Genomic DNA, 12292 nt, shown 5'->3' with positions numbered 1-12292 from the left:
TATTGAGCCACTTTGGGGTGTTTTGGAGGAGCGAGTCAGGAAACGTTTTCCTCCACCAGTATCACGTAGTGACCTGGCCACTATCCTGCAAGAAGAATGGCTTAAAATCCCTCTGACCACTGTGCAGGACTTGTATATGTCATTCCCAAGACGGATTGACGCTGTATTGGCTGCAAAAGGAGGCCCTACACCATACTAATAAATTATTGTAGTCTAAAACCAGGTGTTTCAGTTTCATTGTCCAACCCATGTATATATATATACACCTTGCTTATGCCATGTTGGACCCCCTTTTGCTTTCAGGACTGCCCTCATTCTTAATGGCAAAGATTCAACAAGGTTTCGCAAACAGTCCTCAGAGAATGTGGTCCATATTTTAATAATAGTATTGTACTGTTGAGGCAGATTTGTTAGCTGTACTTCCATGATGTGAACCTCCTGTTCCATCACATCCCATAGGTGCAGTATTGGATTGACATTTAGTAATTCTGGAAACCATTTGAGTAGTGAACTTATTGTAATGTCCAATAAACCCGTTGAATTTTAGCTGTTTGACATGATGTGTTATCATAAAAGTGCCACAATGTGCACATAAAGGACAGTCATTAACAATACTTAGGTAAGGTTTTTTCAATGTGTGCTGATAAAATATTCAATAGACCTCAGATTTTGGTGAGTTTGTGTAAATTGTTGCTTCTTGTTCTTAGATGAGTGAGATGTTATTCTGCACAGCTTAGATTTAACGAGTGATTCTTTGAGCTACTTATGCCTTCTGTTTACCTCGATTCAGTCTGCCCATTCTCCTCTGAGATCAACAAGCCCTTTTCATCCACACAACTGCATTGTCTGTAAAAGTTCAAAGTCCCTTAAATCGCCTTTCTTCCTTATTCTAATGTCGGTTTTTACTTTAGCAAGTAGATGCCTAAATGAAAAGGATGATTTTCATTTTATGTTAACAAGCAACTGGACAGGTTTACCTCATAAAGTGGCTGGTGAGTGTATATTTCAGTATAACTTTCTGTGAGGTTGAATTGTTTTTCTTATAAACCTCCTTTAGGTGATATTTGTTGTTAGTTAGTGCTTAATAAACTGATTTGAATTGGGTTTAACCAAACTGATTTGAATTGAATTTAGCCAACAGCCCCACTGATCTAAACTGGTCATAAAACATTTATTATTAAGAGACTCAAAGAAGGGTTTGTTCAGGGCAATGATTGACAAACTGCAATTGTTACCTAATTTATAATAATCCACTTTTAAAGGTGTTTACCAAATGTGTGTCAATAATTTATTAAACTTTACCTGTTTACCTTTTCATTATTATTTTTCCTACAGAAGTCCTTGCATAGGGAAGGAAACTTTACACAAATTACCTCTCTCTATTATGCATTTCTAGCAATGCTTTTTTTATTGGCTGCTTTCAGGACACATTATATTTGCTTATTATGACTTAATTTTTGAGAAAGTCTCCTATTTCTTAAACGTCCACTAGATGGCAACCGAGTCTAACTATATAAACAACACGGCTAGTAAGAGCAAATCTCGTAGAGGTCTCACTCTGCTTTTGTTTTCTGAATACCAGAAATTACACATGGACGTGACTTTTACAAAATTACCTGTAAAATTGTAGAATTTAAAGAAAAAACAGCCAACTATAGCTTGTGTTATTTTCAAGTTCAGCATGAGCGCAAATGCTTCAAACAGACACAACCGATTGGACCGGAAGAGGAACCAGTGTTTCCTCACAAGCAGACCATCGTCTTTACGCTGCGGCGGCTCTAACTCCGAAAACACTGACACTTGTGGACACGTGTATCCGCGTATCGGTCTGCAGAGATAACCGAGTCAACGGTGGAAGAAGAGGGAGCTAGGGGTGTTCACCTACGGGTAAGTCAATAGTCTGGGGAGAGCAGGGAGCTGGATTTATCCAGCGTGTTGACGTGTTTGTGTTCCTGAACACAACAAATCAAAAAGATTTAGCAAAATAAAGTGAACGAGTTCTACTCACTTCGGATAGAAGATAAAAAACCGCCCCGGACATTTTCGTAGCTAGTTTCAAAGACTGTTTTCGAGCAGCATGTAAGGTCCGCAAAGGTAATTAACATGCATTATGAACGACGGTGGTCGTAAAGCCGATAACACCTTAGCTTGGTAAGCTAATTTTGTCTCCGACTGGATGCTGGACAGTTGATGGTCCCCTGCATACTGTTCCACTGTTATTACGTTGACCATGCTGCCTTTATCAACAGGTGTTGTGCTTTTAGTGTTGTGTTCAGGGCTGCCCTAAGCCTGAGCACACGGCATGAATTTTCAACCCTGTTTAAGTAAGATCGAAATCTCAAAAGGTCTTTGGCTGAGTGAACTTAATGTGAAGGCTCACAACACTGGACAAATGCAGTTCCACTTTCAGTCAGTATTGAATTATGTGGCAAAAAAAGGTTTCCGTGACGGCCAATACGCTTACTGGAAAAACTCAATACGTCTTTAACACCAATAACCTATTAGTGTTTTTCTATGACTTTTTCAGTCTCTCCACTTCATTGCAGATACATTTTGGATAACTTTTCTTTACAGCATATCAGCCACTTCATTAGGTACACGTTGCTAGTAGTGGATTAGAACCCCTTTGGCTTCCAGATCTCTCAAAAACTAAAGATTTGTTGGCTGCAAATTGATGATACAAATATCCTGTCCCATCGTATCCCAAAGGTGCTCCATTGGATTGAGATTTGGTGACTGTGGAGGCCATTGGAGTTTGATTGGACTCGTTGGCATGTTGATGAAACCAGTTTAAGATGATTCGAGCTTTGTAATCTGTTATTGTCCAATGTCAGTAAGCTTGTGTGAATTAAAGTCTCAGTGTCCTGTTTTCAGCTGACTGCTCTTCTCTTGCTGTGTGATGCGGTGTGTGTTCAGATATTGTAGTCTGCATACCTTTCATGTAAAAAGTGGTTATTTGAGCTTCTGTTGCCTTTCTATCATCTCAAACCTGTCTTGTCTATTTTCCTCTGACCTCTGGCAAGGCATTTTCGTATATTTTTTTATTTTACGTCCCATTCTCTGTAAAACCTGCTTTTTTAAAGGTCCCAACTCCTCATTTCAATCATGCTGAGGTCTGGACTTTAACTAGGCCCGTGCAACAGCTTGATTCTTTTCTTTTTCAGACATTGTCGTGCAGATTGCTGCAGTGTTTGAGATTGTCCGTTAAACCCCTTTTCCACTATTTCCTGCTCAGCACGGTTCAGTACAGCTCAGTACTCGCTTTTTTGGCTTTTCAAATAGTAACGGTTACGTAGAACCGTTACTATTTTTAGTACCTGCTTGCTTGCGGTTCCAACTATGCTGAGTCATGCTGGAAATGTAGGAAGACTTTCAGTCCTTGATTGGGTAGGGGGCGGTCCTTTAGTTTGTAGCGGTACAAGCTAAAGGACGTCGGTAACAACAAATGCATATCAAAGATCATTGCTGATGTTTTTCAAACTTTGCATTGTCTAAACACACAGTTGTCGGTTTCAGACCAGCAAACTACGAGTCCTTAGATTTTTATTGAGATCGTCACATCAGGTGATGATCAGCTAACCAATGCAACTGATTAGTAGCACTTTCCCTCTGAAATCCTATAGAAGCAACAAGGCTACAATTAGTTTTCCACATGAAATACATTGAAGGAAAGTGCGGAAAATACTGAGATTTGAGAGTAAGTTTGATAAATGTAAAAACAGCATCATTGTGTTAGTTTTTCCGCCAGTGAGCACTGACATGAGAGCTTTAAAAGTGTGAAATGTCCCACTCACCATGTAACTTTCACACATCGCAGCCAGCTAAAAAAAGGTAACACTTAAAGAAATATTGTTTAATCAATTGATTTTTTTTTTTAATAGTTAAACCAACACTCATTAGTTGGCTCCAGTTTACAGTCAGTCATTTTCTACCACTTCTTCCATAGTGGGTCGCAGGGGAGCTGGTGCCTATCTCCAGCAGTCTATGGGCAAGAGGCAGGGTACACCCTGGACAAGTCACCAGTCCATCACAGGGCAACACACAAACAACCATGCACACACTCATTCATACACCTAAGGGCAATTTAGAGAGATCAATTAACCTAACAGGCATGTCTTTGGGAGGAAGCCGGAGTACCTGGTGAGAACCCACGCATGCACAGGGAGAACATGCAAACTCCATGCAGAAAGACCCCAGGCTGGGAATTGAACCCAGGACCTTCTTGCTGCAAGGCAACAGTGCTACTAACTGCGCCACCATGCAGCCCTTCAGACAGATATCCCTTATAATTATAAATTAGTTATATTCCCAACATCTCGTGATAAACCTTTTACAATAAGAAAATATCCGTCCGTCTGACAGACTGATCGACCTTAATATATTTAATTGGAATTTTCTGTGCTCGATAAACACAGTGTAGTGCATAACTGTGTACAGACAGGAAAATGATACATGGTTATGAGATATTTTTCCAAATAAAAATCTGAAACGTGTGCCGTGTACTTGTGTTCAGCGCTCTTGATTTAATACATCATAGAACCACCTTTCAGTGCAATTATAGCTAGTTTTCTGTGAGGTTTCTCTCTTGCTGCTTTGCATCTATAGAGAATGAAATTTTGGGCCATACTTCCTTGTGAAATCAAGCTCAGTCAGATTGGATGAAAACGGTCTGTGATAATCCTTTGTTTAAGGTTACCATGAATCATGTATTAGATTAGGTCTGCCTTAATTTAAACTATTCCATTGCAATATCAGTATCTGAAATAATACAATAACAACAGACTGCTTGAATGCAATGTTTGGTAATGTCTTATATTTCAAGTACCATGGATGCAAGTTCTGAATGCCAATAATATATCTGGCCTGTTGGATGGACTTTACCTGCCCTCAATCCATGTGATGTATATTTTTAGTGGCTGAGATGCAAAAGTTTATAAAGAATGATTATGATCATTGTGATGAAAGAGTCTGTGATTGTAATTGTAATGGATTTCATCATCACAATATCCAGCAATAAAATCACAATTATATTTTTTCCTGATATCATACAGGCCTAGTAGGTGGTTGTGCCATACTCTGTCAATTTTTGGATGATTCAAATGGAGAAGTTTGGGATATTGTTTTATAATCTAACCATGCTTTTAAACGTTTCCAAAGCCTTCTCCCTGACCTGTCTGCTGTGTTCCTTGGTCTTTCTGATGCTGTTTGTTCACTAAATGCTCTCTTGCAAACCTCTGAGTCCTCCACAGAACAGCTGGATTCAAATTGAAATTACATTCACACACAGGTGGACTCTTTTTGATTTAGGGACTTCTGAAGGCAATTAATTGGACTGGACTCCCTTAAGGGGGGCTGAATACAAATGAATGCCACCCTTGTATTTTGTTATTGGTAAAAAATGTGAAAACCCTGCATTCTTCTCCTTCCACTTGCCAGTTATTTATTACTTTGTTTTGGTCTGTCACATAAAGTCCTGATAAAATACATTGAAGTTTGTGGTTGTAATGTGGCAAAATGTAACGTACTTCAATGCGCTATAATATGGCTGGAAAGGATAATTTTAAATTACAGGTACATGATTTTTTAAAACAGTTTTCAAAATTGTTAACAACATCATATACTTTTTACCTCTAAAAACCTGCTGATGTGATGGCGTAAATGTTCAGTTTATAGGCAGTAAAATGCACAGGTAAGAAAGTAACACTGACATGTTCATTTGAGAGAAATACATGAGTTCTACATATTTTAAACATATATTATTATATTAAACAATTCTGAAACATGTAGCTTTTTCTGGGGCATACAGAATGTTTCCCATATTTACACAGGTTTAATGATTAAATTAAACACTGGCAGCACTACAACAGCACACAGGAACATATTGACATGGTAAACAATAAGTTCCTCTTTGCAGTGCTACAATTTAATGTATCAAGAGAAAACCAGTAACACATGTCCTCACCAATGGCCTCACTTATAAATCGTGCATGCACACAAAAACCTTGCGGCGCATTGTTTCATGCATAAGTCGACATGCATAAAAATGAATGTTGTGTGAAAGTGTGTGGAAATCCATGCGAATTTTTGACCTGCTGTGAAAATGTGCAACAGCCACACAAACCTTTTCAGTCAATAGTATCAAACTGCAAAGTTCTAAAACTCACCTAAATACACTGACAATGGTAATGGTAATGCATGGGCAGATTAATTTCAGACAAGTCAGGTGTAGTGATTCCTAAAGTGGACAAGGTGTAGACAATCACCCATGTCCATAAATAGGGTAATTGTAGAACAATGGCAGCTTTGACTCTGCTGGAGGACATTGCTGACAGAAGAACTCAGAGGGATCATGTGTTCAGAGATTGTAATGTCCTGCTGGCACATAATGATGCAGTTTGGAGGAACTGTGCGTTTGTCTGTGCAAGTTCAAGTTCTCATGCTGGGATTTTTTGCAATGGGAGCTTTTCAGAATAAGCTGGCTGACAGGTCGGGTATTTCACAGCCATCCCCGAGCCATGGCATGCCAGCCAAATGGGACAGCGTCTGCGTAAGTTTACTAGATATTTAAAATCTCTCTTACTATAGCTAAACATAGAAAACATCAAAATGTAATTTGCAGCGAGGAGCCAGTTTCCAAATGTAACCAGATCTATTAGCTGCTCTCATATTGCTATAAGGGCACCATCTGTAAATACATTTATTTTGTGAATAGAAAGCATTTTTCTTCAATAAATGTGCTACTTATTTTTGATGCTCCAATGTGTCTCACAAATGTAGTGATCAGTTGGCATTGTTGAACTCAGGATTTCTTAATACTATATTAGTAATTCTTCTAATTATAATTGTTGTCATGCTTTGGTATAAGGACTCAAAGGCAGAGCAAGCAAGAACTGAATGTTTGTATAATAAAAAGTATCCCATAGAAAGTGGTAAGACTGGTAAAGCATGGAGAACACGGAGCAACAGAATCAGAATCAGCTTTATTGCCAAGTTCGTACATATAAACAAGGAATTTGACTCCGGTACACTTTGCTCTCTGGTTTTTGTTTTTGCATTACAGAATATACTTATATACAATATACAAATATACACATATATAAATAAAAAGTTGCATTTGCAACATCTGTATGCTGTTGTTTTGTACTCTATTAAATGTTCAACAGAGAAACAGCCTGGGGGAAGAAACTGTCTCTGTGGCGGCTGGTTTTAGTAAACAGTGCTCTGTAGCGGGGGCCTGAAGGTAAATCTCTGAAGAGTTTATGTGCAGGGTGTGTGGGGTCTGCAGAGATTTTAGCAGCTCTTTTCTTGACTCTAGACCTGTATAAGTCCTGGATGGAGGGAAGGTCAGCTCTGATTATTCTCTCTGCAGACCTGATTATTTGTTGCAGTCTGGACCTGTCCTGTTTTGTGGATGAGCCAAACCACACTGAGATGGATGAAGACAAGACAGACTGAATGATGGCAGTGTAGAAGATAACCAACAGCTCCTGTGGAACTTCTTCAGTTGCCTCAGGAAGTACAGTCTCTGCTGGGCCTTCTTTTGAACAGTGTCTATGTGTGAAGACCATCTCAGGTCCTCAGGTTCCTAAGAACCTGAAGTGGTCCACGGCCGATACAGTGTTGTTGAGGATGGTGAGGGGGGTGTATGGGGTTGGTGTTCTCCGAAAGTCCACCACAATTTCCACAGTCTTGAGTGGGTTCAGTTCAAGGTAGTTCTGACTGCACCAGTGTACCAGCCGATCCACCTGCTGTCTGTATGCAGACTCATCACCGTCCTGGATCAGTCCAATGACAGTTGTGTCGTCTGCAAACTTCAGGAGTTTCACGGACGAGTCCGATGAAGTGCAGTCATTTGTGTACAGGGAGAAGAGGAGTGGGGATAGAACACACCCCTGGGGGGCAGCAGTACTTATTGATCTGGTTCGGGAGAAGATGCTGTGGGAGAAGAGCATAAAGTCAATAAATGGAACCAGCGACAAACAAAGAGAACTGGTAAGTGTATATACAGAGGCAGGGGTAGAGATATGACAGGACAACCAGCTGAGCTAAACAGATGGAATGAGTTGCAGCTGAGGCAGAGAGAAGGCAAAACAATTAGAAGATATGTGGAGCAGCTGAGGCAGAAGAAATGAGGAGTGCAAAAACACAAAGAGACCCAAGGGAGTATCTAACAGAAGAAATTCCAAATGTAGAAAGAACAGAGCACAAGAATAACAGTGTGACAAGATAATGCTAACAATAATTTATTTATTTATTTATTTATTGAGCAACCCAACAAAATAAATAACAAACAATGCATGCCAACATAACATTTTGTGCCCAAAAAAAAAAAAACATATATACTCCTGACCCCTCCTCCAGTCAAGATGTGAACAGCTGTATGCTTTTAAAAATCTTATACTATTATGTCATATGTAACTGTAAAATTTGACAGATTAACATTATAATAGCAAGGTTGCCATCATGATTTATGAAATATGCTATTTTTTTATAATTTGCTGAAATCATCCTTTGCTTGCATAATTTTCTAATATGGCGTATTTCAAAATATTTTTAAACTGATATATATTTAAGCAACTTTTAAACTTGTAATTTAACCCGTTCCATAAATCAACTCCGCATCGCGTTATGCACATTTTTGTTATAGATGTATGGAAAAACAACTTTGTGAAGTTAAGTTGTAGTTAGCTTCTCTATCACTGAATAATATTTGAATATTCTCTGATAATTGGTGGTATTTTGCTTTAAAGAGTAATTGTAGTGTTTTGAAGTTGACCAAATAATTAAACTTAAGTATTTTGGACTTAAAAAATAACCTGTGATCCCTATTGCCTGCTACATGAAGAATTCTCAACGGTTTTTCTGTAATTTAAATAAGGCTTTAGTATTTGTTTTGTATGTATGTCCCTATACACACGTGGACAAAATTGTTGGTACCCATCGGTTAATGAAAGAAAAACCCACAATGGTCACAACAATAACTTGAATCTGACAAAGGTAATAATGAATAAAAATTCTATGAAAATGAACAAATGAAAGTCAGACATTGCTTTTCAACCATGCTTCAAAACAATTATTTTAAAAAATAAACTCATGAAACAGGCCTGGACAAAAATGACGGTACCCTGAACTTAATCTTTTGTTGCACGGCCTTTTGAGGCAATCACTGCAATCAGACGATTCCTATAACTGTCAATGAGACTTCTGCACCTCTCAGCAGGTATTTTGGCCCACTCCTCATGAGCAAACTGTTCCAGTTGTCTCAGGTTTGAAAGGGGCCTTTTCCAGACAGCATGTTTCAGCTCCTTCCAAAGATTTCCTCTTAACCATTCTTAGCCTGTTGCAAGACCCATGACCTGCGACTGAGACCAAACTTTCTGACACTGGGCAGCACATTTCTCTCTAGAATCCCTTGATAGTCTTGAGATTTCATTATATCAAACTCCTCAGCATCGCTTGTAAGGCCTACGCCGGGGTATTGGAGAGGTCGGCCAACAGTTGAACCTCAGCTTCAGGAGGAGCAGTGTGGTTTTCGTCCCGGTCGTGGAACACTGGACCAACTCCACACCCTCTACAGGGTACTTGAGGGTTCATGGGAGTTTGCCCAGCTGGTCCAGATGTGTTTTGTGGACCTGGAGAAGGCATTTGACTGTGTCCCTCGTGGTGTCCTGGAAGGGTGCTCCAGGAGTATGGAGTCGGGGCCCCTTTATTAGGGGCCATCCGGTCTCTGTACAAGCAGAGCAAGAGTTTGGTCCGCATTGCCGGCACTAAGTCGGACCTCTTCCCGGTGCATGTTGGACTCCAGCAGGGCTGCCCTTTGTCACCGGTCCTGTTCATAACTTTTACGGACAGGATTTCTAGGTGCAGCCAAGGGCCGGAGGGGGTCTGGTTTAGGAACCAGTGGGTTTCGTCTCTTCTCTAAGGGCACTCCCTTAGAGATAGGGTGAGGAGCTTGGCCATCTGGGAGGAGCTCGGAGTAGAGCCGCTACTCCTCCACATCGAGAGGAGCCAGTTGGGGTGGCTCGGGCATCTATACCAGATGCCTCCCGGGCGCCTTCCTTGGGAGGTGTTCCAGGCACCTCACACCGGGAGGAGGCCCAGGGGACGCTGGAGGGACTATGTCTCTCGGCTGGCCCGGGAACGCCTTGGGATTTCCCCGGACAAGCTGGAGGACGTGTCTGGGGAGAGGGACTTCTGGGTGTCTCTACTGAGTCAGCTGCCCCTGCGACCCGGTACCGGATGAAGCGGAAGACTACGAGTACAAGTCTATATATACAACTAATCAGTATGTTTTTCCTATTTGCCATTTCTATTTCATAGGTCACACATTCCATAATGTTATCCACATCAATGGTCAAATTGTCCACAATTCGTCCATGTATCTTGTTATTTACATATAGTGCCACTCCACCACCACTCTTACAATATCGGTCTTGTCTGTACATATCATAACCGTCAATATCAAAGTTGATTTTTTTTTTATCACTTTATAGCCACGTCTCTGATATTGCAATAACATCCAAATGCACATCCAGTTGATATAAAAAGTCAACGATATTATCTAAAATTGCATTTAGGTTTCTTCCATTCCAGTGTAATATTGATAGTACATCTTCAGCAATATTAGTTAAAGTTGATATTTGTTGCTCATGATAGTATTTACAGTCATTTAACTTAATGTAAAAGTTCAAATCTGGATCAATATCCATTGTAATGTAATTTAAGCTTAATTCGTGATTTGAATATAATTTATTATTTAACTTTAGATTATTGTTTCTCATGTAATATGGATCAACGTTATGAATAATATTTTGTGTACAGTCGATCCTGAGTAGGTTTGAGTCTGCCAAAACAAGGTCTTTTTTGTAGCACAGAGAGCTCACTCTGCAAACAGCTGTCACCCAGAATCAGAAGATAATTCCAAATGTAGAAAGAACAGCACAAGAATAAACCAGTGTGACAAGATAATACTAACAATAATTAACTGAGAAAACAAGAAAATTATCAAAACATAAACACAATAGAAACACTCAACTCAAACTGGTTGCCGCTGGTACCATCAACCAAACATGGCTAATAGAAAGAGCTCGAAAGTATGGCTCCACTTTTCAAAATGTGATGCAGATTACGGTCACTGCAATATATGCGGGAATACTTTTCATCTGAGGAAGCACCTGGTTAAGCGTGAATTTTTTTCTCAAGGTTGAAGAATTCACAATTTTCAACAGCCACAGATCTACGGCTACAACTCCTACATTTGGCACCATCAGCACGCCTGTATACGTTAGCGACTTGTCGTCTGCAGCCAGCAACATGGGAGAAGAAATGTTTGAAACACCTGAGATGTTACAATACAAACAGGATGTTGTTTGATATATGCGTTAAAGTTTATACATTGAGAAATAAATATATTAAATTGAAAATGTTTGAGATTTTATTATTAAGGAAATTAACATTTATTACGCTCATGATGCTCATGAAGCTGCAGCATATGTATGTGGTTGTAGTTTCTAAGACACACATCTCAGATCGATTATTACACACTTCTTTTGAGTTAGTAGTGATTTTGATTCAGTTTCAGAACTCACAAATGATGGCTTTAGATATCCAATTGTAATCAGCTATCTAAAGAGATAATTATATACTCGCTTTATGAACAGACTGTGAACCAGGACTTCTCGACCAACATCAGTGTCTGACCACAGAAATGCATTTCTGCAAGAATGGTCAATAGTTCCTATAAACACACTCGTAAACATAGTGGAGTGCTGAAAAGCTTTAATAGAAGAGTTGAAGCTGTTTTAGCTGCAAAGAGTAGCCAGCATGATATGAAATCATGTGGATTAGGAATTTAATGTCATTCAAGTTCATATGTGTGGCCTCGCTTCAAGACCATTTAAAAACTATATTTGTATTATTTTCAAGAGAAAACAAGTGCTAAAACTGATGCATATCTTCCCTGGAGAAAATATCCAGGCTAGGTTACCCTGAGGTCAGACACAAACACTCAAAAGCCATAGTGAGCATGGTAAATGTTTACGGTCACGAAAGCACAGTTACATCAACTGAAGTAGGGTTTCTTCTATAGAGTTACCGGGAGAACCCCTATAAAAAAAAAACAAAAAAAACAAACGTAACATCACGTTTAGGGTTGCCAAGTTACATCATATTAAAAACCTCAGTAATGTTGGAATTTTTGGACAGATGAGACCAAAGTGGAAATGTTTGGCCTGAAAGCAAAACACCATGTTTTAAATACACCAAACACAACATGGCATGGTGCTTTACAAAA

At 39.5% G+C, this 12292-nt stretch overlaps 1 protein-coding gene across 3 annotated transcripts in view; it reads left to right on the top strand.

The window, feature by feature from the left end:
• Window positions 1–1743: 1743 nt before the first annotated feature.
• Window positions 1744–12292, top strand: part of LOC124865545 (neurocalcin-delta A) — a 109999-nt gene continuing 99450 nt past the window's right edge. For 2 of the 3 annotated variants that reach the window (XM_047360722.1, XM_047360721.1), the window contains exon 1: window positions 1744–1887. The gene's annotated coding sequence lies outside the window, so the exon portion shown is untranslated. The remainder of the gene's footprint in view (window positions 1888–12292) is intronic. The other variant, XM_047360723.1, reaches the window with a different exon arrangement.

Source organism: Girardinichthys multiradiatus, chromosome 3 (genome assembly GCF_021462225.1).
Source record: "Girardinichthys multiradiatus isolate DD_20200921_A chromosome 3, DD_fGirMul_XY1, whole genome shotgun sequence".
Lineage (NCBI taxonomy): Eukaryota > Metazoa > Chordata > Actinopteri > Cyprinodontiformes > Goodeidae > Girardinichthys > Girardinichthys multiradiatus.
The sequence above is the reverse complement of the archived record's forward strand: the minus strand, read 5'-3'. Positions and strand labels throughout refer to the sequence as shown.